The sequence below is a fragment of the Triticum dicoccoides genome, chromosome 1A (assembly GCF_002162155.2).
Source record: "Triticum dicoccoides isolate Atlit2015 ecotype Zavitan chromosome 1A, WEW_v2.0, whole genome shotgun sequence".
Taxonomy (NCBI): Eukaryota; Viridiplantae; Streptophyta; class Magnoliopsida; order Poales; family Poaceae; genus Triticum; species Triticum dicoccoides.
In genome coordinates, this window is record NC_041380.1 from 116,740,005 (window position 1) to 116,767,443 (window position 27,439).

Consider the following 27,439-nt stretch of genomic DNA (forward strand, 5'->3'; position numbering starts at 1 on the left):
CGAAGCCCTGCGTCGGTAACTTCATCATCACCGTCATCACGCCGTCGTGCTGACGAAGATCTCCCCCGACACTCAGCTAGATCTAGAGTTCGTGGGACGTCACCGAACAGAACGTGTGCAGATTGCGGAGGTGCCGTATCTTTAGTGCTAGGATCGGTCGGATCATGAAGACGTACGACTACATCAACCACGTTGTCATAACGCTTTTGCTCACAGTCTATGAGGGTACATAGACAACACTCTCCCTTCTTATTGCTATGCATCACCTAGATAGATCTTGCGTGTGCGTATGAATTTTTTGAAATTACTACGTTCCCCAATAGTGGCATCCGAGCCAGGTCTATGCGTAGATGTTATATGCACGAGTAGAACACAAAGGAGTTATGGGCATGGGCATATACATATTGCTTGCCGTAACTAGTTGATTCTTGATTCAGTGGCATTGTTGGATGAAGCGGCTCAGACCGACATTACGCGTACACTTACGCGAGACTGGTTCTACCGACGTGCTTAGCACACAGGTGGCTAGTGGGTGTCAGTTTCTCCAACTTTAGTTGAATCGGATTCAATGAACAAGGTTCTTTTTGAAGATCAAAAAGCAATCACTATACCGCGTTGTGGTTTTTGATGCGTAGGTAAGAACGGTTCTTGCTCAACCTGTAGCATCCACGTAAAACTTGCAACAACAAAGTAGAGGATGTCTCACTTGTTTTTGCAAGGCATGTTGTGATGTGATATGGTCAATACATGATGCTAAATTTTATTGTATGAGATGATCATGTTTTGTACCAGAGTTATCGGCAACTGGAAGGAGCCATATGGTTGTTGCTTTATTGTATGAAATGCAATTGCCATGTAATTGCTTTACTTTATCACTAAGTGGTAGCGATACTCGTAGAAGCAATAGTTGGCGAGATGACAATGATGCTTCATTGGAGATCAAGGTGTCAAGCCAGTGACTATGGTGATCATGACGATGCTTTGGAGATGGAGATCAAAGGCACAAGATGATGATGGCCATATCATATCACTTATATTGATTGCATGTGATGTTTATCCTTTATGCATCTTATTTTGCTTAGTTCGACGGTAGCATTATAAGATGATCTCTCACTAAATTTCAAGGTATAAGTGTTCTCCCCGAGTATGCACCGTTGCTACAGTTCGTCGTGCCGAGACACCACGTGATGATCGAGTGTGATAAGCTCTACATTCACATACAACAGGTGTAAGCCAGTTTTGCACATGCAGAATACTCGGGTTAAACTTGATGAGCCTAGCATATGCAGATATGGCCTCGGAACACTAGAGACTGAAAGGTCGACCCTCCTCTCTCGCTTGTCTCCCTCTCCTCCTCTCGCGCTGTTGCCAGTAGAGAGCGAGCGTGTGCCTCACGCCCGAGCTCCACCTTGTTTCCGATGCCGCCCATGCCACCGTCGCTCCTCCGGGAAAATGGAGCTCGTTCAACCAGCCATGGTCGTCGCCTGCACGCCATGGCCTCCTGCCACGGACTAGTTGCAGTCGGCGTCCACCTCCTCACCGACTTGCAGCTGCCCGCCTCCTACAGCCCGAGCACAATCACCAGAGCTGCTCCATCTGTCGTGCGCTACCCCGAGCCTGAAGTGACACCTCAGCCTCCGCGAACTCCTCCCTGATACGTCTCCAATGTATCTATAATTTTTGATTGCTCCATGTTATTATATTATCAACCTTGGATGTTTTATATGCATTTATATGCTATTTTATATGATTTTTGGGACTAACCTATTCACCTAGAGCCCAATGCCAGTTTCTATTTTTTCCTTGTTTTAGAGTATCCCAGAAAAGGAAAATCAAATGGAGTCCAATTGACCTAAAACTTCACGGAACTTATTTTCGAAACGGAAGCAATCCAGGAGACTTGGAGTAGACGTCAGGGAAGCTTCGAGGAAGCCACGAGGCAGGGAGGCGCGCCCTACCCCCCTGGGCGCGCCCCCACCCTCGTGGGCCCCTCGTGGCTCCCCTGACCGACTTCTTTCGCCTATATATGTCCATATACCCTAAAAACATCAGGGAGCAGAATAGATCGGGAGTTCCGCCGCCAGAAGCCTCCGTAGCCACTGAAAACCAATCTAGATCCGTTCCGGCACCCTGCCGGAGGGGGGAATCCCTCTCCGGTGGCCATGTTCATCATCCCGGCGCTCTCCATGATGAGGAGGGAGTAGTTCACCCTCGGGGCAGAGGGTATGTACCAGTAGCTATGTGTTTGATCTCTCTCTCTCTCTCGTGTTCTTGAGGTGGTACGATCTTGATGTATCGCGAGCTTTGCTATTATAGTTGGATCTTATGATGTTTCTCCCCCTCTACTCTCTTGTAATGGATTGAGTTTTCCCTTTGAAGTTATCTTATTGGATTGAGTCTTTAAGGATTTGAGAACACTTGATGTATGTCTTGCATGTGCTTATCTATGGTGACAATGGGATATCACTTGATCCACTTGATGTATGTTTTGGTGATCAACTTGCGAGTTCCGTGATCTAGTGAACTTATGCATAGGGGTTGGCACACATTTTCGTCTTAACTCTTCGGTAGAAACTTTGGGGCACTCTTTGAAGTTCTTTGTGTTGGTTGAATAGATGAATCTGAGATTGTGTGATGCATATCGTATGATCATACCCACGGATACTTGAGGTGACATTGGAGTATCTAGGTGACATTAGGGTTTTGGTTGATTTGTGTCTTAAGGTGTTATTCTAGTACGAACTGTATGATAGATTGAACGGAAATAATAGCTTCATGTTATTTTACTACGGACTCTTGAATAGATCGATCAGAAAGGATAACTTTGAGGTGGTATTGTACCCTACCATAATCTCTTTGTTTGTTCCCCGCTATTAGTGACTTTGGAGTGACTCTTTGTTGCATGTTGAGGGATAGTTATATGATCCAATTATGTTATTATTGTTGAGATAACTTGCACTAGTGAAAGTATGAACCCTAGGCCTTGTTTCAACGCAGTGCAATACCGTTTGTGCTCACTTTTATCATTAGTTACCTTTCTGTTTTTATATTTTCATATTACAAAAACCTATATCTACCATCGATATTGCACTTGTATCAGCATCTCTTCGCCGAACTAGTGCACTTATACAATTTACCATTGTATTGGGTGTGTTGGGGACACAAGAGTCTCTTTGTTATTTGGTTGCAGGGTTGTTTGAGAGATACCATCTTCATCCTACGCCTCCCACGGATTGATAAACCTTAGGTCATCCACTTGAGGGAAATTTGCTACTGTCCTACAAACCTCTGCACTTGGAGGCCCAACAACGTCTACAAGAAGAAGGTTGTGTAGTAGACATCAAGCTCTTTTCTAGCGCCGTTGTCAGGGAGGTGAGTCCTTGAAGGTATATCTTTAGATCTTGCAATCGAATCTTTTAGTTTCTTGTTTTATCACTAGTTTAGTTTATAAAAGAAAACTACTACAAAAAAAGGGATTGAGGGTACCTCATATGCTTCATATTTTTAATATCTTTCATGAAAATAAGGATTCCGATAATTGTGCCAAATTGTTAGAAGAATGCATTAGAATGTTTGGCACTAAATATTTGGATGATGAGCATGAGTGCAATGTTGTTAGTATGAATTCCTTGAATATCCATGATGCTAATGATATGCAAAGCCACAAGCTTGGGGAAGCTATGTTTGATGAAGATGATATTTTTTGTCCCCCAAGTTTTGATGAGCAAATTTATTATGATGAAAGCATGCCTCCTATTTATGATGATTATATTGATGAAAGTGGATTTGGAGAGGTCATGACTTTATTTTGTGATGAATCCACTATTTTGGAAGAGGTTCCAATTGATTATGAGAACAAAGTCGCAACTTGTCATCATGATTTTAGTTTTCAATTGGATTATGCCTCACATGATATTTATTTTGTTGAGTTTGCTCCCACTACTATTCATGAGAAGAATTTTGCTTATGTGGAGAGGAGTAAATTTTCTATGCTTGTAGATCATGAAAGAAATGCTTTATGTGATGGTTATATTGTTGAATTCATTCATGATGCTACTGAAAATTATTATGAGGGAGGAACATATGCTTGTAGGAATTGCAATAATATCAAGTTTCCTCTCTATGTGCTTAAAGTTTCAAAGTTATTCTTGTTTTACCTTCCTATGCAAGTTGATTCTTGTTCCCACAAGTTGTTTGCTCACAAAATCTCTATGCATAGGAAGTGGGTTAGACTTAAATGTGCTAGTCATATTCTTCATGATGCTCTCTTTATGTTTCAATTCTTACCTTTTGTGTGAGCATCATTGAAATCATCATGCCTAGCTAGGGGCGTTAAACGATAGCGCTTGTTGGGAGGCAACCCAATTTTATTTTTGTTCCTTGATTTTTGCTCCTGCTTAGTAGTAAATAATTCATCTAGCCTCTGTTTAGATGTGGTTTTATGCTTTTAATTAGTGGTTGTGCCAAGTAGAACCTTTGGGAAGACCTGGGGAAAGTCTTTGCGATTTTGCTGTAGAAAACAGAAACTTTAGCGCTCACGAGATTTGCTGCCATTTTTTTACTGGAGAGTGATATTTAGTTAATTATTTTTGCAGATGATTAATAGACAAATTCTGCACGTCCATCAATTTATTTTATAAATTTTGGGGTTCTAGAAGTACACGTTTGATCCAGATTACTACAGACTGTTCTGTTTTTTACAGATTCTGTTTTCTATGTGTTGTTTGCTTATTTTGATGAATCTATGAGTAGTATCGGAGAGTATGAACCATAGATAAGTTGGAATACATTAGATATTACACCAATATGAATTTGTAATGAGTTCACAACAGTACCTAAGTGGTGATTTATTTTCTTATACTAACGGAGCTTACGAGTTTTCTGTTGAGTTTTGTGTTGTGAAGTTTTCAAGTTTTGGGTAAAGATCCGATGGACTATGGAATAAGGAGTGGCAAGAGCCTAAGTTTGGGGATGCCCAAGGCACCCCAAGGTAATATTCAAGGATAACCAAGAGCCTAAGCTTGGGGATGCCCCGGAAGGCATCCCCTCTTTCGTCTTCGTTCATGGGTAACTTTACTTGGAGCTATATTTTTATTCACCACATGATATGTGTTTTGCTTGGTCCGTCATTTTATTTTCTTTTGTTTTGCTTGCTGCTTGAATAAAATACCAAGATCTGAAATTCTTAAATGTTAGAGAGTCTTCACATAGTTGCATAATTACTCGACTACTCATTGATCTTCACTTATATCTTTCGGAGTAGTTTGTTGTTGCTCTAGTGCTTCACTTATATCTTTTTAGAGCACAGTGGTGGTTTTATTTTATAGAAATAGAAGAACTCTCATGCTTCACTTATATTATTTTGAGAGTCCTAAACAGCATGGTAATTTGCTTTGGTTATGAATTTAGTCCTAATATGATGGGCATCCAAGAGGGATATAATAAAAACTTTCATATAAAGTGCATTGAATACTATGAGAAGTTTGATACTTGATGATTGTTTTGAGATATGAGGATAGTAATATTAGAGTCATGCTAGTGAGTAGTTGTGAATTTGAGAGATACTTGTGTTAAAGTTTGTGATTCCCGTAGCATGCACGTATGGTGAACCGTTATGCGATGAAGTCGGAGCATGATTTATTTATTGATTGTCTTCCTTATGAGTGGCAGTCAGGGACGAGCGATGGTCTTTTCCTACAAATCTATCCCGTAGGAGCATGCGCGTAGTACTTTGTTTCGATAACTAATAGATTTTTGCAATAAGTATGTGAGTTCTTTATGACTAATGTTGATTCCATGGAATATATGCACTCTCACCCTTCCACCATTGCTAGCCTCTCTTGTGCCGCGCAACTTTCGCCGGTACCATATCACCCACCATTACCTTCCTCAAAACAGCCACCATACCTACCTATTATGGCACTTCCATAGCCATTCCGAGATATATTGCCATGCAACTTTCCATCGTTTCGTTTGTTATGGCATGCTCCATCATTGTCATATTGCTTTGCATGATCATGTAGTTGACATCGTATTTGTGGCAAAGCCACCGTTCATAATTCTTTCATACATGTCACTCATGAGTCATTGCACATCCTGGTACACCGCCGGAGGCATTCATATAGAGTCATATTTTGCTCTAAGTATCGAGTTGTAATTCTTGAGTTGTCAGTAAATAAAAGTGTGATGGTCATCATTATTAGAGCATTGTCCCAGTGAGGAAAGGATGATGGAGACTATGATTCCCCCACAAGTCAGGATGAGACTCCGGACGAAAAAGAGGCCATAAAAAAATGAGAAAAGGCCCAAATAAAAAAAGGGGAAAAACAAAAAAATGAGAGAAAAAGAGAGAAGGGGAAATGCTACTATCCTTTTACCACACTTGTGCTTCAAAGTAGCACCATGATATTCATGATAGAGAGTCCCCTATGTTGTCACTTTCATATACTAGTGGGAATCTTCCATTATAGAACTTGGCTTGTATATTCCAATAATGGGCTTCCTCAAAATGCCCTAGGTCTTCGTGAGCAAGCGAGTTGGATGCACACCCACTTAGTTTCTTTTTGAGCTTTCATACACTTATAGCTCTAGTGCATCCGTTGCATGGCAATCCCTACTCACTCACATTGATATCTATTGATGGGCATCTCCATAGCCCGTTGATACGCCTAGTTGATGTGAGATTATCTTCTCCTTTTTGTCTTCTCCACAACCACCATTCTATTCCACCTATAGTGCTATGTCCATGGCTCACGCTCATGTATTGTGTGAAGATTGAAAAAGTTTGATAACATAAAAAGTATGAAACAATTGCTTGGCTTGTCATCGGGGTTGTGCATGATTTAAATATTTTGTGTGATGAAGATAGAGCATAGCCAGACTATATGATTTTGTAGGGATAGCTTTCTTTGGCCAAGTTATTTTGAGAAGACATGATTACTTTGTTAGTATGCTTGAAGTATTATTATTTTTATGTCAATATTAAACTTTTGTCTTGAATATTATGGATCTGAATATTCAAGCCACAATAAAGTGATAAATATGTTAGGTACCATTCCACATCAAAAATTCTGTTTTTACCATTTACGTACTCGAGGACGAGCAGGAATTAAGCCTGGGGATGCTTGATACGTCTCCAACGTATCTATAATTTTTAATTGTTCCATGCTATTATATTATCAACCTTGGATGTTTTATATGCATTTATATGCTATTTTATATGATTTTGGGGACTAACCTATTAACCTAGAGCCCAGTGCCAGTTTATGTTTTTTCCTTGTTTTAGAGTATCACAGAAAAGGAAAATCAAATTGAGTCCAATTGACCTGAAACTTCACGGAACTTATTTTTGGAACGGAAGCAATCCAGGAGACTTGGAGTAGACGTCAGGGAGCTTCAAGGAAGCCACGAGGCAGGGAGGCGCGCCCTACCCCCCTGGGCGCGCCCCCACCCTCGTGGGCCCCTCATGGCTCCCTTGACCGACTTCTTTCGCCTATATATGTCCATATACCCTAAAAAACATCGGGAAGCAGAATAGATGGGGAGTTCCGCCGCCAGAAGCCTCCGTAGCCACTGAAAACCAATCTAGACCCGTTCCGGCACCCTAACGGAGGGGGAATCCCTCTCTGGTAGCCATCTTCATCATCCCGGCGCTCTCCATGACGAGGAGGGAGTAGTTCACCCTCGGGGCTGAGGGTATGTACCAGTAGCTATGTGTTTGATCCTCTCTCTCTCTCGTGTTCTTGAGGTGGTACGATCTTGATGTATCGCGAGCTTTTCTATTATACTTGGATCTTATGATGTTTCTCCCCCTCTACTCTCTTGTAATGGATTGAGTTTTCCCTTTGAAGTTATCTTATCGGATTGAGTCTTTAAGGATTTGAGAACACTTGATGTATGTCTTGCATGTGCTTATCTGTGGTGACAATGGGATATCACGTGATCCACTTGATGTATGTTTTGGTGATCAACTTGCGAGTTCCGTGATCTAGTGAACTTATGCATAGGGGTTGGCACACGTTTTCGTCTTGACTCTCCGGTAGAAACTTTGGGGCACTCTTTGAAGTTCTTTGTGTTGGTTGAATAGATGAATCTGAGATTGTGTGATGCATATCTTATGATCATACCCACGGATACTTGAGGTGACATTGGAGTATCTAGGTGACATTAGGGTTTTGGTTGATTTGTGTCTTAAGGTGTTATTCTAGTACGAACTCTATGATAGATTGAATGGAAAGAATAGCTTCGTGTTATTTTACTACGAACTCTTGAATAGATCGATCAGAAAGGATAACTTTGAGGTGGTATTGTACCCTACCATAATCTCTTTGTTTGTTCCCCGCTATTAGTGACTTTGGAGTGACTCTTTGTTGCATGTTGAGGGATAGTTATATGATCCAGTTATGTTATTATTGTTGAGATAACTTGCACTAGTGAAAGTATGAACCCTAGGCCTTGTTTCAACGCAGTGCAATACCGTTCGTGCTCACTTTTATCATTAGTTACCTTGCTGTTTTTATATTTTCATATTACAAAAACCTATATCTACCATCCATATTGCACTTGTATCAGCATCTCTTCCCCGAACTAGTGCACCTATACAATTTACCATTGTATTGGGTGTGTTGGGGACACAAGAGACTCTTTGTTATTTGGTTGCAGGGTTGTTTGAGAGATACCATCTTCATCCTACGCCTCCCACGGATTGATAAACCTTAGGTCATCCACTTGAGGGAAATTTGCTACTGTCCTACAAACCTCTGCACTTGGAGGCCCAACAACGTCTACAAGAATAAGGTTGTGTAGTAGACATCACTCCCTGCCGGCCTATCTCCCAAGCTCGCCCTTCGCCACCTCGTCTCAAATCCGTGCGCCGCCGCGCACCGAGGCTCCACGCCAAGACGATGATGCTCTGCCTCCACTGTCGGCTCCTATAACCCCGACCTCCTCGTCGGGTCCGGCAGGACATCATCCCTACGCCAAGTTCTCTACAGTAGCAGTTCCATCCCCTACCTCACCATCGCTGCCCCGTGCACCTCGGCAATCCTCCTACTCTGCCGGCCAAGTCCAACTCATCACCGTCCTCCCAGCGCCGCCTCGAGCTTGTCATCGCCTTGTTTCGCCTCCTGGCAGGCAACAATAGCGTCCACCTCGCCCCTCATTGGTCTTCGACCCCTGCTCGACACCAAGACCGCGGCTCCATACCCCCGTGGACACCAAGTTCTTTTCCGTATACCTCTCCAAGACCAGGATACGCCAAGACCCATTCGTGGATTTTGTCAAGTTCGAGCACCGTTGAACGAGGGCTTTTGGGACGCGACAAGTTCCTCTTCGAAATTACGTCTACATGATGACCTGACAAGAACCGTGGCACCGAAGACGTTTGATGCGTCAAGTCCCTCTCCGACTAGTGTACCACTACCGTCGACGAAAACACGTGTAACGCAAGCGTTAAGTTCTACTACAACGTGTGTACGCCTACCATCACCGAAGACCCGTGTACGACTACCGTCGACCCCGAAGGGCTTGGTGTCATCAAGTACATCTTCGAACGAACGTGAATGACTACCGTCGCAAGAACAAGACTGCCAAATACCACCTCGAATCAGCAAGTTCAACTACCGTCGTCGTAAACTGCTTCCCGAACATGAGCCACTACTTCCCTCAATGAACTAGAACCGCCTCGAAAACACACGCTTCAAAGGTATACCGCCGAGACGATGACTCGTGGACGAATGCACGTTGTATGAGATGAACCGTATGTTTGCATCGTGTCCGATTTGTCACTCGTTTCCATGCCACTAACCCGTGGGAACCCGATAGTCGGGAGCACCCCACCATCTTGCTCAACTCGCTCATGCCCTATCTTTTTCACCCGCATCTCAATCGAGTTACCGAACTGAAACATTGTCCTGGCACCATTTTCGTTATCGTCGCCGTGGCACCCCTTTCTTTCCACCACGGTGACAAATGTTTCATATCATGTTCATGTCAACTTTTAACGAAAATTGCATAAAACTTGCACATGTCATCCGCATCATGATAATAACATTTAAATGTTTAAAATTGTTGTTTGCATTAAATTGCTAAATGCATATGGGGATTTACCGGAATTGTTGTTTGTTACTTCCGGCCTCATTTAAACTTTCCTAAATAGTTAATTTAATTATGTTTCACCTCTTGCCATGTTAACCAACATTTAATATTGTTGAGTACCTAAACGGGAGTGAACTAAATAATCTAATGTGGTGTTTCGTCAACATGCATCTTGTTGCATATTGAGCTCCACTTAACTTGTAGTGTTGTTTGTGCACTTTGCCATGCCATGCCTCATTAAACCGGACATGCATCATACTTGTTTGTGCATCATGCCATGGTTATGCTTGTGTGTTTACCATGTTGTTGGATCCTTTCCGGTGTTGCTTCTTCGAGTTAGTTCCGGTAACATCGCATTTGTGAGGATCCATTCGACTACGTCCGTTTGTCTTCTTCATGGACTCATTCTTCTTCCTTGTGGGATTTCAAGAAAGATGACCATACCCTCAAAATCACTTCTATCTTTGCTTGCTAGTTGTTCGCTCTATCGCTATGTAGCGCTACCTACCACTTGTTATATCATGCCTCCCATATTGCCATGTCAAGCCTCTAACCCACCTTCCTAGCAAACCGTTGTTTGGTTATGTTACCGCTTTTGCTCAGCCCCTCTTATAGCGTTGTTAGTTGTAGGTGAAGTTGAAGATTGCTCCATGTTGGAACATGTTTATGTTGGGATATCACAATATCTCTTATTTAATTAATGCATCTATATAGTTGGTAAAGGGTGGAAGGCTCGGCCTTATGCCTGGTGTTTTGTTTCACTCTTGCCGCCCTAGTTTTCGTCATACCGGTGTTATGTTCCTTGATTTTGCGTTCCTAACGCGGTTGGGGTTATGGGACACCCTTGACAGTTCGCTTTGAATAGAACTCCTCCAGCAAGGCCCAACCTTGGTTTTACATTTGCCTAACAACCTATAACTTCCCTTGGGTTTTCGCGAGCCCGAGGGTCATCTTTATTTTAACCCCCCACCCCCCGGGCCAGTGCTCCTCTGAGTGTTGGTCCAACCTACAGCCACTTGTAGCGCCACCTTGAGGAAACTTGAGGGCTGGTTTTGGCTGTACGTAGTGTTCATCCGGTGTTCCCTGAGAACGAGATATGTGCAGCTCCTATCGGGATTTTTCGGCACATCCGAGCGGTCTTGCTGGTCTTGTTTTACCATTGTCGAAATGTCTTGTAACCAGGATTCCGAGTCTGATCGGGTTGTTCCGGGAGAAGGAATATCCTTCGTTGATTGTGAGAGCTTGTGATGGGCTAAGTTGGGACACCCCTGCAGGGTATAAACTTTCGAGAGCCGTGCCCGTGGTTATGTGGCAGATGGGAATTTGTTAATGTCTGGTTGTAGAGAACTTGACACTTAACTTAATTAAAATGAATCAACCGCGTGTGTAGCCGTGATGGTCTCTTTTCGGCGGAGTCCGGGAAGTGAACACGGTTTTGGAGTTATGTTTGAACGTAAGTAGTTTCAGGATCACTTCTTGATCACTTCTAGCTTCTCGACTGTTGCGTTGCTTATCTTCTCGCTCTTATTTGCGTATGTTAGCCACCTTATTTGCTTATCGCTTGTTGTAGATTCACCTCATTACCACATCCTACCCTTAAGCTTAAATAGTATTGATCTCGCGGGTGTGAGATTGTTGAGTCCTCGTGACTCACAGATACTTCCAAACAGTTGCAGGTGCCGATGAAACCAGTGCAGGTGACGCAACCGAGCTCAAGTGGGAGATCGATGAAGATCTTGGTCATTGTTATATGTCTTTTTCGAATGATCAGTAGTGGTGCCTAGTTGGGACGATCGGGGATCGAGCATTTGAGGTTGTCTTCTTTTATTTTGGTTCTGTAGTCGGACCTTGATTGTACTCTGTATGATGTATTTTAAACTTGTTATTTGTGTTAAGTGATGATTGTAAGCCAACTCTTTATCCCTTTCTTATTCAGTACATGGGATTGTGTGAAGATTACCCCTCTTGCGACAAAACCACCATGCGGTTATGCCTCTAAGTCGTGCCTCGGCACGTGGGAGATATAGCCGCATCGTGGGCATTACAAGTTGGTAATCAGAGCCATCCCCGACATAGGAACCCCCTGCTTGATCGAATCGTTGACGGTGTTGAGTCTAGAACAAAATGTTTTGAGTCTTAGGATTATATATATTGGAGAGTAGAATTCTTTTTACTCCTCAGTCCCTTCGTCGCTCTGGTGAGGCCTCCTGACGTAGAGGTTTTGACTCTCCTCTCCTCAAATTTCACGAAAAAAAATTAGGATCGCGCGGGTATCTTGGAATCGTTCTGATAGTCTTGTGACGAGAACATTGTTCTTGGTGCCTCCTGACATTTAGGGGTTGTGGCAGTGTCCCGGGGAGTTGAGCTCTGAGGTGTTGTCGTCACAATTTTATCGTTGTAGTTCTGGAATACCTGAGTTCGCCGACATCGAAAATCTCCTTTATGCAGTTGTTGGTGAGATAACCTCGACGCCACCCAGTACTGGGGCGGGAGTTCGGGAGTATTGCCATAACTCGTATAATGGATGCTTTTCGAAGGTTGAGGTACACGATTTCCAAAGGTTTCTTGGTTATGTGTTGATGGATGGATACAGCTGGATGTAGAGATTGTTAGTTTTGGTGAGATATTATGCTTCCCCTGTATCCCCAACACCAAATTGCATAACGAGAAAGTTTCGGGAGTTTATAGGTGGGAATTCAAGTAGCTCCTAGAATATCTTTCCGACAGGTGCATGATATGAGATTGGGGTTCGACGTCTAGTGGTTCGCCTATCCACGGTTGGTTTTATAGTGGTCTCGTTGTGTCTTAAAGGGTCCTTGGCTATGCTGACTTTGGGGACGCTTCGTATGTCATGTGCACTGCCTTGTACATGATGGTGTTGTACGATCGAGCCCATGTGGGCCCCACCACGAAAATTGCGGACGAAATCTCTATCATATGTTTGTTCCGGCTTATCCTGCAAGCCAAATCCTTTGTTTTGTTTTGAATTGTGGTATTCAAGTTGCTTCGATGGCTAGTGTTGATTCCATACCTTCACTAAGCAGTGTTCTCATATTCCTATGTGTATACTAATCCTTCTTGCTCATCGAGATTGTCATGTCAATTCTTTTCCAACAGATGTGTTGCTCTTCAAGTGGATCTGATCATTTCAACATCCGCGAGTTCAAATCTAAGTTTTTTCTCAACGGTGTTTGTTTCATCCATCCCAAGTTGCCTTTTTTTTCCCGCCCTCCCAACCTTTTCTTCAAGGACTCGGATTTCTTAATCAAGTATCCATCTTATGGATGTGAAGTCTCTTCATTCCTTTCTTTCAGTGTTCTTATCCGGTGATTCTCAAGAAGATACTGTAGGATCGAAAGTATGTCTAGAGGGGGGTGATTAGACTACTTGACCAAATAAAAGTCTATCCTTTTCCCAATTTTAGTCTTTGGCAGATTTTAGCTATCTTAGCACAAGTCAAGCAATCTTAACACAATTCAAGCAAGCATGCAAAGAGTCTATGAGCAGCGGAAAGTAAAGCATGCAACTTGCAAGAATGTAAAGGGAAGGGTTTGGAGAATTCAAACGCAATTGGAGACACGGATGTTTTTGTCGTGGTTCCGATAGGTGGTGCTATCGTACATCCACGTTGATGGAGACTTCAACCCGCGGAGGGTAACGGTTGCGCGAGTCCACGGAGGGCTCCACCCACGAAGGGTCCATGAAGAACCAACCTTGTCTATCCCATCATGGCCATCGCCCACGAAGGACTTGCCTCACTAGCGGTAGATCTTCATGAAGTAGGCGGTCTCCTTGCCCTTACAAACTCCTTGGTTCAACTCCACAATCTTTGTCGGAGGCTCCCAAGTGACACCTAGCCAATCTAGGAGACACCACTCTCCAAGAAGTAACAAATGGTGTGTTGATGATGAACTCCTTGCTCTTGTGCTTCAAATGATAGTCTCCCCAACACTCAACTCTCTCTCACAGGATATGGATTTGGTGGAAAGAAGGTTTGAGTGGAAAGCAACTTGGGGAAGGCTAGAGATCAAGATTCATATGGTAGGAATGGAATATCTTGGCCTCAACACATGAGTAGGTGGTCCTCTCTCAGAAAATGTGTATTGGAAGTGTAGGTATGTTCTGATGGCTCTCTCCGCGAATGAAGAGTGGGTGGAGGGGTATATATAGCCTCCACACAAAAACTAACCGTTACACATAATTTACCAATCTCGGTGAGACCGAAGTGAAAAACTCGGTCGGACCGATTTAGCAAACCTAGTGACCGTTAGGATTTTCGGTGGGCCTGAGATGCAACTCGGTAGGACCGATGTGGTTAGGGTTAGGGCATAACGTAATCTCGGTGTGACCGATTACACAAACTCAGTGGGACCGATTTTGGTAATAAGCTAACCAGAGAGTTGGTCAGGTAAACTCGATGGGACCGATCGCTCATTTCGGTGGGACCGAAATGTTACGAAAGAGAAACAGAGAGTTTACATTGCAATCTCGGTGGGACCGATCGCTCGTCTCGGTAGGACTGAAATGTTACAAAGGGAAACAAAGAGATTACAACCCCATCTCAGTGTGACTGAAATCCCTATTGGTGAGACTGATTTTCCTAGGGTTTGTGGCAGTGTCTATGACATTTGAAACTCGGTGGCGCCGGATAGAAAGAATCGGTAGGGCCGAGTTTGACTTTTGGTTTAGGTCATATGTGGATGTGGGAAGGTAGTTGAGGGTTTTGGAGCATATCACTAAGCACTATGAAGCAAGCAAGCCATTAAGCAACACCTCATCCCTCCTTGATAGTATTGGCTTTTCCTATAGACTCAATGTAATCTTGTATCACTAAAATATAAAATGCAGAGTCTTGAGATTTGAGCTTGAGCCAATCTTTTTATCCTTAATATTTTGAGGGGTCCACATTCCTCATCCATGCCATGCCATTCATTGAGCTTTTTCTAAAATATTAATCTTGGAATAGCATTAGCTCAATGAGCTATATGTTGTTAGGAATTACCAAAACCACCTAGGGATAGTTGCACTTTCAATCTCCCCCTTTTTGGTAATTGATGATGACATATAGATCAAAGCTTCGACAAATGATAATAAGAGTGAAAAACATTGTCGCTTTGAGAAGTATGTGAAAGGCAAGAGCTCCCCCTAAATTTGTGCATAGTTTATGGTTTGCTTTGGACTGCAAATGCACAAAGAGTTAGGCTCATGGGTTACTCTTCCATGTCACATACATCTTGGTGGAGCGCTCAAAATAATAATAATTAAATGCATGCACTCATCACCAAGCAAAGTGAATGATTATATAGGGATAAAAAGATAATGTCATCCAACAAGCATTAACATATGATCAAACACATGATCATCCAAGTATCACATAGACAGAAAGTATCTCAAACAAGCAAAGCAAATAAAGTTCAACCACCAAAGCAAGAGAGAATAAAAAGCAATGCTCTCTCTCGAAACCTATGATCTATACATTGTTCTCCCCCTTTGGCAACAAGTTACCAAAAAGTTCCTAGAAAATGCATAGCACTAAATCGTCGCTCAGGCTTGGTCTTCAGGTGGTGGTGTCCGGATAACTCCAAGAACGAAGGCTGCAGTCAAAGTAGATGGAGCTGATGGAGTAGGTGCTGGAGCTGGTGGCACGGACGCTGTAGCTGGTGCAGATGATGTGGCTCTGGTCTGGAACAAGCACTGCAGTAGACCTCTGAGCTCTAGGCACTCTGGCAAATGCATCGGTGGTTGTCTTGCCCTTCCTCTCCTACATATCATCTTGAAGTTGCTCCACAACAGACTGGATCTCAGTTACCTTCACATCCAAGTCATAGAACTTTTGCTCCACGATTCTTTCCAAGCTCTCCTGGTTTTGAGTCAGGGTGGCCAGTCCCTTCTCAATCCTCAGAGTGGATGCAATCAGGTAGCCAAGCTGATCTTGCTTGCTCTTCAGGAGATACTAAGATGCCTCTTCAGTAGTTGGCATCCTTGCAGCCTTTTCAGCTTTTGCCTTCTCCTTCTTGGCTTATGCGTGCACAGAAGATGGTTCATCCTCATTCATAACCACAGTGTTCTCCTCGAAGTCTGCATAGATAGGCATGTGCTCCTTGTCCAGCAGATATGTACCAGTTCCCATCTTGGAGTTGATCAGCTCCTGGATCTGTGGGGCATACCCACAACTCCTCTTCTGATTGCAGCCGTCCTCTTGATAGTTTCAACTATTAGGCTCATGACTTTGAACTTCTATGGGACATCAAAGATGTGAAGCAAGTTAATTGCATGGCCTCTGATCATCTTGTGATCACCTAACTTTGGCAAGAGAGTGTGCCTGAGGATCCAGTTGATGGTTGGCAAGCCTGACAGAAGGTAATGTACAGATCCAAACTTATGTGTCTCAAGAGCAGCATCTGGGATCTCCTTGTACATGTGTGCCATGGTGTTGTGATCCTTCTTCTTGTTGGCATAGACATCCAAGTCATCTTCACTCTCTTTTGGGGCATTGATCAACTTTGCCCATTCAGCAACCGTGGACTGGTACCTCATACCTTCAGACATCCAGACAATCCTTCCATCTGGGTAGAAATGAGTTGTGGAGTAGAACTGCATGATGAGCTCATCATTCCATTTTGTGAGCTTCTGAGCCACAAACTCATCGACTCCATAAGCCTTGAAACTGTCATGTACACCTGGATAGTGATCCTCATTCTCCTTGACATAGTCCCAGTCGACCCATCTCATGTCACACACTATGGGCTTCTTGTCAAGCAACACTGTCTCATAGAAGTCCTGATGTTCCTTTGTATGGAACATGTAGCCCACAGCAGTCCTCCTCCTAGTGGCATATGGATCTGACTCTCTCCATAGCCTCAGACCTGAGTCCTTCCTGATCTTCATGTTCTCAGCAACTGGATGAGCATCATTGTGATCTGGGATTTTTGGCTTCAGCTTCCTCAAGACATGTGACTCATCATCTTCTTCTTCCATTTCAGCTTCAGACACTGGGGCCTTGTTCTTTCCTCAGCAGGGATGTTCTTGGTGCTCCTCTTCAGTTTTGGCTTTGGAGCTGGAGCAGCAGCCTTTGGAGCAGTCTTAGGCTTAGATGGAACAGCCCCTGCCCTGATGGCATCACCCATAAGCTTCTGAGCTTTGGGTGCTAGTGCAGCATCTTCTTCCTCTTCCTCTTCAGAATCTCGCATGATTGAGGATCTCCCAAGCACTCTAGCAGTGGTCTTTTTGACCCTCTCCTTCCTCTTCTTCCCTTCTGCAACAGCCTCTTTGGGTTCAGATTCCAAAGGGACTTGAGTAGATGCTCTGGACTTAGACATTGTAATTCTCTTTGCAGGCACTTTGGTTTTCATGCCAGGCTTAGTGGCAGCAACAGTGCTATATTCCTTCTTAACCACTTTATTCTTGGAAGTGGCCTCATCCTCAACTGCCAAATTGTCTTCATCCTCAGATTCAGAGGTCTTCTTCTTTCTGGCCCTGGTGGCAGCTTTGGGTAAGTTGTTTGGGGTGCTCCTGCTACCATCATCTGAGCTGCTAGAGGGACTAGTGCCCTCACTCAGGTGAACCTGCTCCTCTGACCTGTTCTGGCTATCATTCTGATCAGACATATTGCAAACACTAACAGCAGACCCTGTGAATAGATATAGATGAGATAGAGTGGATGAGCATCACAAAATGCAGAGGTTTTTGCAAAAGAATGAGTCAAAAACATAGTTTTAGTTTTCCACAGAAAGCATTTCGGATCAACCGATTTGTAAACTCGGTGATACCGAAGCAGCTGTTGGAACCTAAACTAGTGAACTCGGTCAGACCGAGTCATAGTTTGATGGCACCGAGACTGCTAGGGTTTCACAAAGTCCTGAACTCGGTCACACCAATTTTCAATTCTCGATCAGACCGAAAATTACATGTGCAATGGCCTGAGCCAAATCGGTGGTACCGAGTTCCACAACTCGGTGGGTCCGAGATGGTTTCGGCGGAAACCTAACCCTAAATTCTCAATTCACGACTAAACTACGGAGTGTTTTGACTGGATAAAAATGATCTCAATCGTGGCAAGATACATGGCGAACACAATGTGCTAGGAATCAGATAGGGATAGCACAGTGATCGAGTTCATACCCTAGTTCGGCGATGAACTCGCTACGGCAGCAATGACGGGGTTGATTCCCATTGACGGCGGCGGAGACCAGCGGCAGGAGGCGGCTGGCGACGAGGAAGACGATCTGGAGACCCTGGAGGCAGAGCGGGCTAAGTGCGGGTCGAGGAGGTTCGGAAAGTTTTCCAAAATTTGACCTGTGGGTATATATAGCCCGACCCTGTCGGTGTGACTGAGTGGAACAACTCGGTGGCACCGAGATGCATAACTACAAGCAGTTACTGCAACTCGGTGTGACCGAAAAGTTCAAATCGGTTGCACCGAGATTGAAAACCTAGATCGACTTAGTGATCTTGGTATGACCGAAATGGGTGAATCGGTCAGACCGAAACGCACAAAGAAGTTTTGGAAGTTTAAGTCTATGACGAATCGGGGACTCCGAGTGCTCCTCACACAGAGTGGTTCGAATCTGACTTGATCAAATTTTGTGATGCAGCATGAATAGAGTTTGAGACGAGAAAAGCATAGATAACTAGAGAAGGTTCTTAGGCATTCTTGTCCATCCACTTGGCCAAAAGAAAAGGAAACCAATCAATCAAAACAACAAGTGGATTCCCTCGAATGAGTAAATTATGCAACCAACATGCTCACACAATAAAATGGCAAATGAAATATGTAGCAAATCATGCACAAACAATTCTAGCATCTATCAAGCAATTGGCGATGACTAAGTCATCTATATATGAGTATATTGACTTAGGAGTCAAATGAGAACATTTGATCATAGGTCATACTCATCGTTTAAGCACAAGTGGGGTTACCACTTTTACATAAAGCGTTGTTGTGTTCACACCATTAGAGTTGCTTTAACTCAATTGTTAGAGTAAAGCTCCCCCTAGATGTGAGAACCCCCCTAAGAGGGATGAACTAACCTTGGGTTTTGTCGATGATGACTTCATGTAGATGTTGAAGATGTGGATGCTCTAAGTTGATGTAGATCATTTGGAGCTATCTTTTGGAGTGAGTTGCACTTTCAATACCTACATAGGTTAGTCCCACAAGGAACAAACAAGGATATCCATAGACATAGAATGATGCACACACAGGATGATGTCTATGAAAGCTTTAGGTTACTTTGTCCCTTGTATTACCAACAAGAGGGTTTGTGACTCCTTGAACTAGTGCAAGATGTGGAAGTTGATTGCACTTGTTCTTGCCAAAATAATAAGAGTGAAGTATGTTGGCAGAGTCACCCTCAAGAACTCTTCTAGTTCTTCTTCTTCGGGATCCACACCATCTTGATGGGAATCCTCAGAGTTGTAGTTGTACTTGATGAAGTGGAACTTGATGTAGTCTTGGGAACCCACTTGACCAAGGCCTTAGGAGCTTCTTCAAATGCATCAATTTCCTCTTGAAGCTTGTCCTTGCCTTTTTGCTTGTGGTCTTGTGGTGGAAGATCATCTTGAGCTTGTGTCCCATTGGATGAAGTAGGATCATACTTCTCTTGTTGAGGAACAACCTTCGTCTTGGGGTACTGGTCTTCTTCCCATTGAACTCCATTGGCATTGAACTTTCGTTCAAAACCAATACCTTGATTCTTCCGGTGCCTTCCTTGCTTGCGTACAATTTCTTCGAATTGCTTACTCCCGGCAAGGCTCTTGTAAACACCTTCCTCTATAATTCCCTTCAATAAGCTATTTTCTTACTCAAGTGTAACTTGGCTAAGAGAATCATGTCGGATTTCGGGTTCCGGCAGACCCTTGAGGTTCGAACACTGGGGTGCGCGCGGAGATTTCGCGTTCTACCTACCTGCACCCCTCCGCCTCGCTAAGATCTAAGCTATGGAAAGAACAGCACAAGAGACATAGGGTTTATACTGGTTCGGGCCACCGTTGTGGTGTAATACCCTACTCTAGTGTGTGGTGTGGTGGATTGCCTCTTGGGCTGATGATGATGAGCAATACAAGGAAGAACAGCCTCGCGAGGGTCTGTTCTTGGCTGGGGGCACTGTTCCCCCAAGGCGCGCCCGGACTTGGCCGTGCAGGGGGGCGAAAGGGCAAGAGCGAAGCGCCGCGGGCCCTAACAGCCTGCGGCCTTGGGCGCCGCGTGGCGGTTGATTGGACATGGGCGGCACTGTTCCCCCATGCCCCCTTATTTTGCGCCATGCTAGGCGGACTCGTAGGCGTACACAGACGCTCCCCTTTCTGTTGCTCGAGCGCCCTCTGTCCTTCCTCCTCTCAAACTCCAGCTTCTGTTTTCAACCCAATCTCGAACCTTCCCCCCCTTCCCATCGCCATGGCTCCGACGAAGAAGGGAAGAGGGAAGAAACCCATGCCTCCGCCTTGCTCGCCGCCGTTGGCGGCCCCCGCCGAGGGCTTGGGCAAGGTCAGCTCGGCTCTGGCCACTATCTTCAATGAATGCGGGAGGACGACGACCTGGCCTGCGTCCCACTTCTCCATCTACAGGATAGTCACTGAGGTCCAGTATTTTGCCGACGCCCTGTGGGCGGGTCTGGTTCCCCCCTTTTCTGATTTCTTCAATGCCGTGCTTTCCCACTATCAGATCCACATGATGCATCTGGGTCCTGAATCCATCACCCTCCTTTCGGTCTTCGCCTTTGTTTGCGAGGCAATGATGGGCATCCTTCCTTCGGTTGCCTTGCTGTGCCACTTCTTATCTCTGCACCTTGTCGACCCTACCCAATGTTGGGCGTGCGTGAGCTTCGTTGCCGCATCTGAGACAGCGGCCTCAGGGATTGACTTCAGGCTCCCTCTGCCCGCGGCTGGGTTCCACGAGAGGTGGCTGTATGTGGATGCAGGGGTGCCCAACCCCTGCTGTCAGAGCCAACTTCGCCTGCTGTCCCCAATTCGAGTTGGGGCCAGGAGATGCTTGAGAGCCCCCGACTCGTCTTTGTCTAGCACCGCTTCGCGTTCTTGAGGTCGCTTGGCATGACAGCGCCCAAGGTGGTGAAGGAGTTCCTGCTTCGCCGCATTGCTCCTCTCCAACGCCACCCCCGCTGGATGTGGGCCTTCAGCGGGCGTGATGATCGTATGAGGCTCCAGGAAGAGGACCTAACGCCTGAAGTGCTGAGGACAGTGCTCTTGATCCTGACTGGGGACCCCAACCCTAGCTGCATCCAGCAGGGAGGGGCCTTGCTGTACCTCTGCCAGAATAGAGGCGATTTTGTGAATCAGATGCCTATCTTTGATGAGTGGGGGCCGCGCCCCGCCGGCCTTCGGGGGCCTCGCGAGAACCCAGTGATGGTGACTGCCCTTCCAGTCGGTCAAGGCGACTCTTCCTCGGGTGGCGGAGCAGGGAGGCGTGAGGCGCCAGAGGCCGAGGGGGCTCCCGGCGGGCTGACAGCGCCGGGCAATGCTCATGAGGGAGCAGCTCTTGGGGCCCGTGCTGCTGAGGCTGAGGGCGGCAAGAAGCTGCCCTCAGCGCCTGCGGCTGAGGCCCCTGAGGCTCCAGCCGCTTCTCTTGGCGAGGCGACTGGCAGTGCGCATCAGGCAGGCGCCCCTGACATGGATCGCCTTGACGCTTTGTCCCCGTCGCAGGTTGATCCCTGCGCTCAACTCTTGGGCCGCTTCCGTGTGGACTTTGAGGCCCTCCGGAAGAGAAGGGAGGCCTTGGGCGATGATTACCCTTGTCGCCTGCTGAAGCATAGGAAGTACTTAGTCATTGATGAGTAAGCCTTTTCCTTCTCCAGCTACCGATCCTTCTGTTTCTTTTACTGATCCTTGCTCCGCAGGCCCCTTCTAGCCGAGCTCGCGGAGATGGCTGAGGTGCCGTCCCCCTTGGCTTCGCCCCCTCTACCATTCTCAAGTGCTCCGAGCAGCAGAGCCCTTGTGGTGAGGGCGATCGGAGAGGCGAACCGTCTCGAGGCGCATCAAGGCCCTGCGCACCTCACGATCCTCCTTCGCGGGCCTTCTCGTGGCATAGCCAGCCTGCCGTGGGCTTCTCGCTTGGTTGTGGACTGCGACTGGCTGAGGCGCTCCCTGCGCTCTTCATCTGGGGACGGGCTGGCTCCAGGCCGGGCTTCTGGCGTGGCATACCCGGCCGTCGCGAGGGTGCTAGCCCCCAGCTCCCTGCCCGGAGGGGGAGTGCTGATCCGTGGCCCCCGGCGCTTGCTTGGGGCAGATGATGGTGTGGAAGACGTGCTCGAGCGCGCCCGGGAGCGTCGCGCTCTTCGCCAAGGATTCCTTCGAAGGGCGGCTGACGCGGTGAGCCTGCTTGGTGAGGAGCTTGCTGATGAAGATGCGCGCCTTGAGGCCGAGGGCCTGCACCTGGCTGCAGAGAGGCGCGAGCTGGAGGGCGCCATCGCCCTTGCGCGCCATCAGTGCGATCTTGATGACAAAGAGGCCAAGGCGTCGCTGGTGGCCTCTCGGGAGGCCCGATCTTGGGCCGCTGAGGAGGCCCGGGAAGTTGACCGGCGGCGAGAGGCGGCGGAGAAGCGGGCTCGGGAGCTCCTGGCCTGGTGCCACTCACTGGAGCAGGAAGTGGAGCTACGCGAGGCAGCCCTCGCGTCAATGAAGGTGGCCTCTGGCGACCCAGCAGAGCTCCAGAAGCGTGAGGAGGCGCTGACGCTGGAAGCCGCCGAACGTACCCGCGAGTACGAGCGTCTGGAGACGAGGGAGCGCTTGGTGACGCAGGCGGAGGATGATGTCGCTGCATGGGAAACCCATGTCCTGGAGGAGGTCGGACGTCAGGTGGCGATGGCGCGCTTGGACCTCGAGCGCGAGTCCGAGGAGAGGCTGGGGTTGATCCGGGCCGAGGCTGAAGGTAGGACTGCTGCCTTGAGGGCCAAGCTGGAGGAAGCGACGCGGCGGGCCGATGCTCTTCGGGACGCCCTTGAAGTAGCGCAAGGGGAGTCAACCACCTCCCAGGCCGAGGTGCTCCTTCTTCCCCATCAGGTGGAGGAGGCTGAAGCCGTCGCGCGCCAGAATGCGGACGAGATACGTCAGCGGCGGATCCTGGAGCATAAGCACGGCCCCATGCTCACCACGCTCCGGGAGAGAGCCAACACAGCCTTGGGCAACATCTGCGAGGCGGCTGTTGGTGAGCCGCACGCAGTCAACTATGCCGGCAACCTTCAGTTCTTCACCGACGTGGTGACGCAGCTGGAGGCGCGGTCGGTCAGGGCCGACAGGTTGGTGGAGGAGAGGAGCCACGCCCTGCTCGGGCGCGCCTTTTCTCGCGTCTTCAGCCATCTCCAGAACATGGATCCCCACTTCGATTTCGATGCCGCCATCGCCCCAGTCCCCCAGGCCGTTCAAGACGACCTGGCACACTGGGTGGAAGACATGTGGATGCTCTTGTCAGGGCCTTCGCTTCAGAAGACGATGGCGTGATCGTGGCTGCCGATGAGGGCGGTGTGGTGAACGGCCCTGACGTCGCTGGTGGCGACGCAGACAGCGATGGCGAGTCCAGCGACGCCAGCAACGGTTTGCATGGTGCTCCTGAGGACGCATTGGGGGATTTAGACTGATCATGCATCGTTCCTGTTTCCTTACCCTGCATGAATAGAACTCAAGTTTTGGCCTGATGGCTGTGAGAGCATTTTGGGAGGGGGAGCCCCTCATGTAAAACTTGTGTTCATCGTATTAGTAGATGTTACATTGCACATGCGCCCGCGCCAAGTGGTTGGCTAAGCGACATGCTGGTTGGCTACTTTACCTTCGTCCCGTGCGGGCCCTGAGGTAGCCTGTGGGAGGCTGTGGTGTCCCGAGTGTTCCCTGATTGAATCCGTAGGATCTGCAGTAAAAAACCCTCCTGAGAGGACGCGGCGGCGGCAGTCTGGGCTGCGCGCAAGCTAGGCCTGACCCGGCTCGCGAGGGGCTCACGAGGGGAGGCAGCTGAGGCAAAGTGGCAATCAAAACGTGAGAAATTGCTCGAACGAGACTAAACACCCCTTCCCTAAACACACGCAAATCTCAAATTCGAATCCAACTTGAATCCAGTGGGGGAAAGTGACAACCAAAGGGAAAAGCGACGAAGCAGACAAAAGGCCGCGTCCGGCACCTAATCTAGTCTTGGACGTCTTCTCACCAGCGCGGAGCTAAGTGCTGCCACTGGGCGTGAGAGGGAGCCCCAGGGCCTGAGGCCGGCACCCCTGAGACTCCGGGGCGTGTACATCCCCACTCTTATTACATGAGAGTGTCACGAGGCGGCGAGCTTCACAGGCACTGGGCCTTCTTCACAGGTACCGGCCTTGCTTCATATCACCAGACGAGGGCCCCGCCTTGGGCCACACTCTAGTGCCATCAACGACGACCGGAAACCAGGACGCCGCCGATGGGGTAGAACGGTCGCCAGCGGTTCCCCCGACGACCACGGGTCCTCTTCCAGGGGCAGGCCCTGAGGCACCTCCCCAGCAGAGGGCCTACCTCCTGAGAACACCTTGCTCCAAACGCCGTGGTGGTGATGTCGGATTTCGGCCCCTCTCCTGCAGCCCCCTGCGCCCTCCTCCCGAGGGGTAGGAGACTGTGGGAGCGGGGCAGCTGCTCGCTGTGGCGACCTGCACCTCATGCGATCCATGATTAGCGTATGCCTGCTCCTGAGGAATTAGCGATACCCGATAATCGTTGCCTCCAGCGTGGACAGTGGGACCGTCCCGGGGCTCCTGGAAGGGCTCAGCTTCTGGCGCCTCGTCCCCCCAGCTTGGGCTGAGGAGCTAGCCTTGTTCGCCCTCGTGAGGATGTCCTTGGTCCATCATGAGGGGCACATATTCTTCTGGCGCCGTCATCCCGAAGGCCACGCCGTAGTGCTCCGCGTGCCACGCAGTCCTGCTTGACGCACCCACCGTGGGGTGGTAGCGCGGCTGTCCACTGGGGCCGTGGGTCACGTCGAGTCCTTCTTCTTCGCGGACCAGGAGCGGGGGCAGCGCCGCCGCCGGTCCGGTCCCAACAGCTTCGCCGGTGTTGGGGTAGCCTTGGAGCCCGCGGGCGCGCGCGGATCCCCCGCGCAGGCCGCCCTAGGCTTGAGATGGGAGCTGGGTGCAGAAGGGGTGAGCCTCCGAGGCAGCGAAGCCCAGGAGTTCTGCCACCCGCTCCAGCAGCACGTCGCGGCCGCCCTCCATCAGCCTGCACTGCAGCAGCTCTCGGGCCACCGTGAGCGCGGCCCTCGAGTTCGCCTGCTCCCGGCGGGTGTACGGTGTCGTGGTCGCGGCGTGATTGGAGGCCCTTGCTACCGACCGCGCCTGCCGTGGTGTGAGAGCTGTCGAAGCCTGTCCGCGTCGCCCGCGGCCCGCAGCGCCCTGTGGACTGCGAGCTGCCTGGGGCACGGGGTCACCCTAGGCGAGCGGCTCTGCGTGGGCGGGCCACGCTGCCCATGGATCTGGGTTGCCCGCCTGGTCGCCGGACATGGTGATGACGATGCGACGGGACACGAAGCGGTAGAAGGTGGATTCCGGCACACCCCTACCTGGCGCGCCAAATGTCGGATTTTGGGTTCCGGCAGACCCTTGAGGTTCGAACACTGGGGTGCGCACGGAGATTTCGCCTTCTACCTACCTGCACCCCTCCGCCTCGCTAAGATCTAAGCTATGGAAAGAACAGCACAAGAGACACAGGGTTTATACTGGTTCGGGCCACCGTTGTGGTGTAATACCCTACTCCAGTGTGTGGTGTGGTGGATTGCCTCTTGGGCTGATGATGATGAGAAATACAAGGAAGAACAGCCTCGCGAGGGTCTGTTCTTGGCTGGGGGGATGAACTGCTAGGAGGAGTTCAGTCGCCCTTCTCTCTCTCTCTCTGTGTGATGCTACTCGATCCGATCCTAACTAGTTTCTCCCTTGGCTTCTAGATTCTCCCTTCTTGATTGCCCCCTACCCTGGGGGTGGCTAGTCCTATTTATAGGCAAAGGCCCTGGGCCTCTTCCCAAATATTGAGCGGGAAGGGCGCCAACAATTGGCCATTTTGAGGGGGGAACATCTGGTACACTTATCCTGACTAAAGTTGGTCCTCGCCTGCCAAAGACTCTGGTGGTGACGTTGGCTTGGGCTCCACAATGACTTCCTCCCTGCCGTTGGACTGGTCTTGGTCTCGTTGCACCAAAACGGGTGCCTTTGCTTGATGCTCTCGCCTGCGCTTGCTCCCTTTGCACCAAAGAGGAAAGGAGGACACTGCGCGGCTGACGCCCGCCTGGCGCCTTTGGTCATCATGGCTTACGTCACGGGCACCTCATGAGGTACCCCGCCTTGATCTCTCCGCCTCCTCGCGAGCCAGCCTGATGAGGCCATGCCTGAGGAAGCTCCGTGTCATCCGCCCCGCGAGGCTTGGCCCCTCGCGAGGGTCTTGGGTCTGTGTTTATGAAGATGGGCCGTGCTGGGCCCCCCTTTGAGCCACGCCGCAGGCCGCAGGCAGGCAAGTCTGGGGACCCCCGTTCCCAGAACGCCGACAAATCATTAGTGGAATCAAGAGAACTACTAGAAGCGACAATATTGGATTTAGCATGATTATTGTTACTACTAGAAGAAGAATCCTTCTTGTTCTTGTTACTAGACTTGACTTGAGGCATGTAAGTGGATAAGAGTAAACGGTTGGCAATGTAAGAAGAACTTTTCTTGCGAAGATCGTCATTGATTGCTTTTAAGAACTCATGCTCTTGCTCAAGATTGAGCTTCTCAAAACGTAATTTCTCATGAGTCCTTAAAAGTTCTCGATGATCTCCTAAGATAGTTTCATGAGCTAACTTAAGAGTGTTTAGTTCTGTAGTTAGAGACTCAATCTTCTCCTTATCATTGTCATTCGTTTCATTATAGTATTCATCACCAAAGTTGTCAACAAGTAACTCATCATCACCTAACAAGTCATCTTCATAACTATTGAAATCAACATACTCGGGGTGTGATACCTTTGGACCTTTGGCCATGAAGCATCTTACAATTCCTTCATTTGGTGAATCAAATATGCCGTAGGAGTTGGTTGACACAAGTGCTAGACCGGCAACACCTTCATCTTGAGTATATTCGAAGTCAGAGTGATATCTTCTCTCGGAGTCATTGTCGGAGTCGGAGCCGGATACCCATTCACCAACATGAGCTTGATGTCTTCATTTTGTGTAGCTCCTTGATGACTTGTCCTTCCTTTCCGAATCCTTGCTTCTCCGTGAGGGTATTCATTCATACCAATCATCCCTACTCCTTCTCTCTCTTGATGGTGATTCTTCTACTTCTTCTTTTGGGAGAATCTTCCCTTCTCTTGTGGGGAGTCCTACACTCATTGGAGTAGTGTCCGGGTCTTCCAC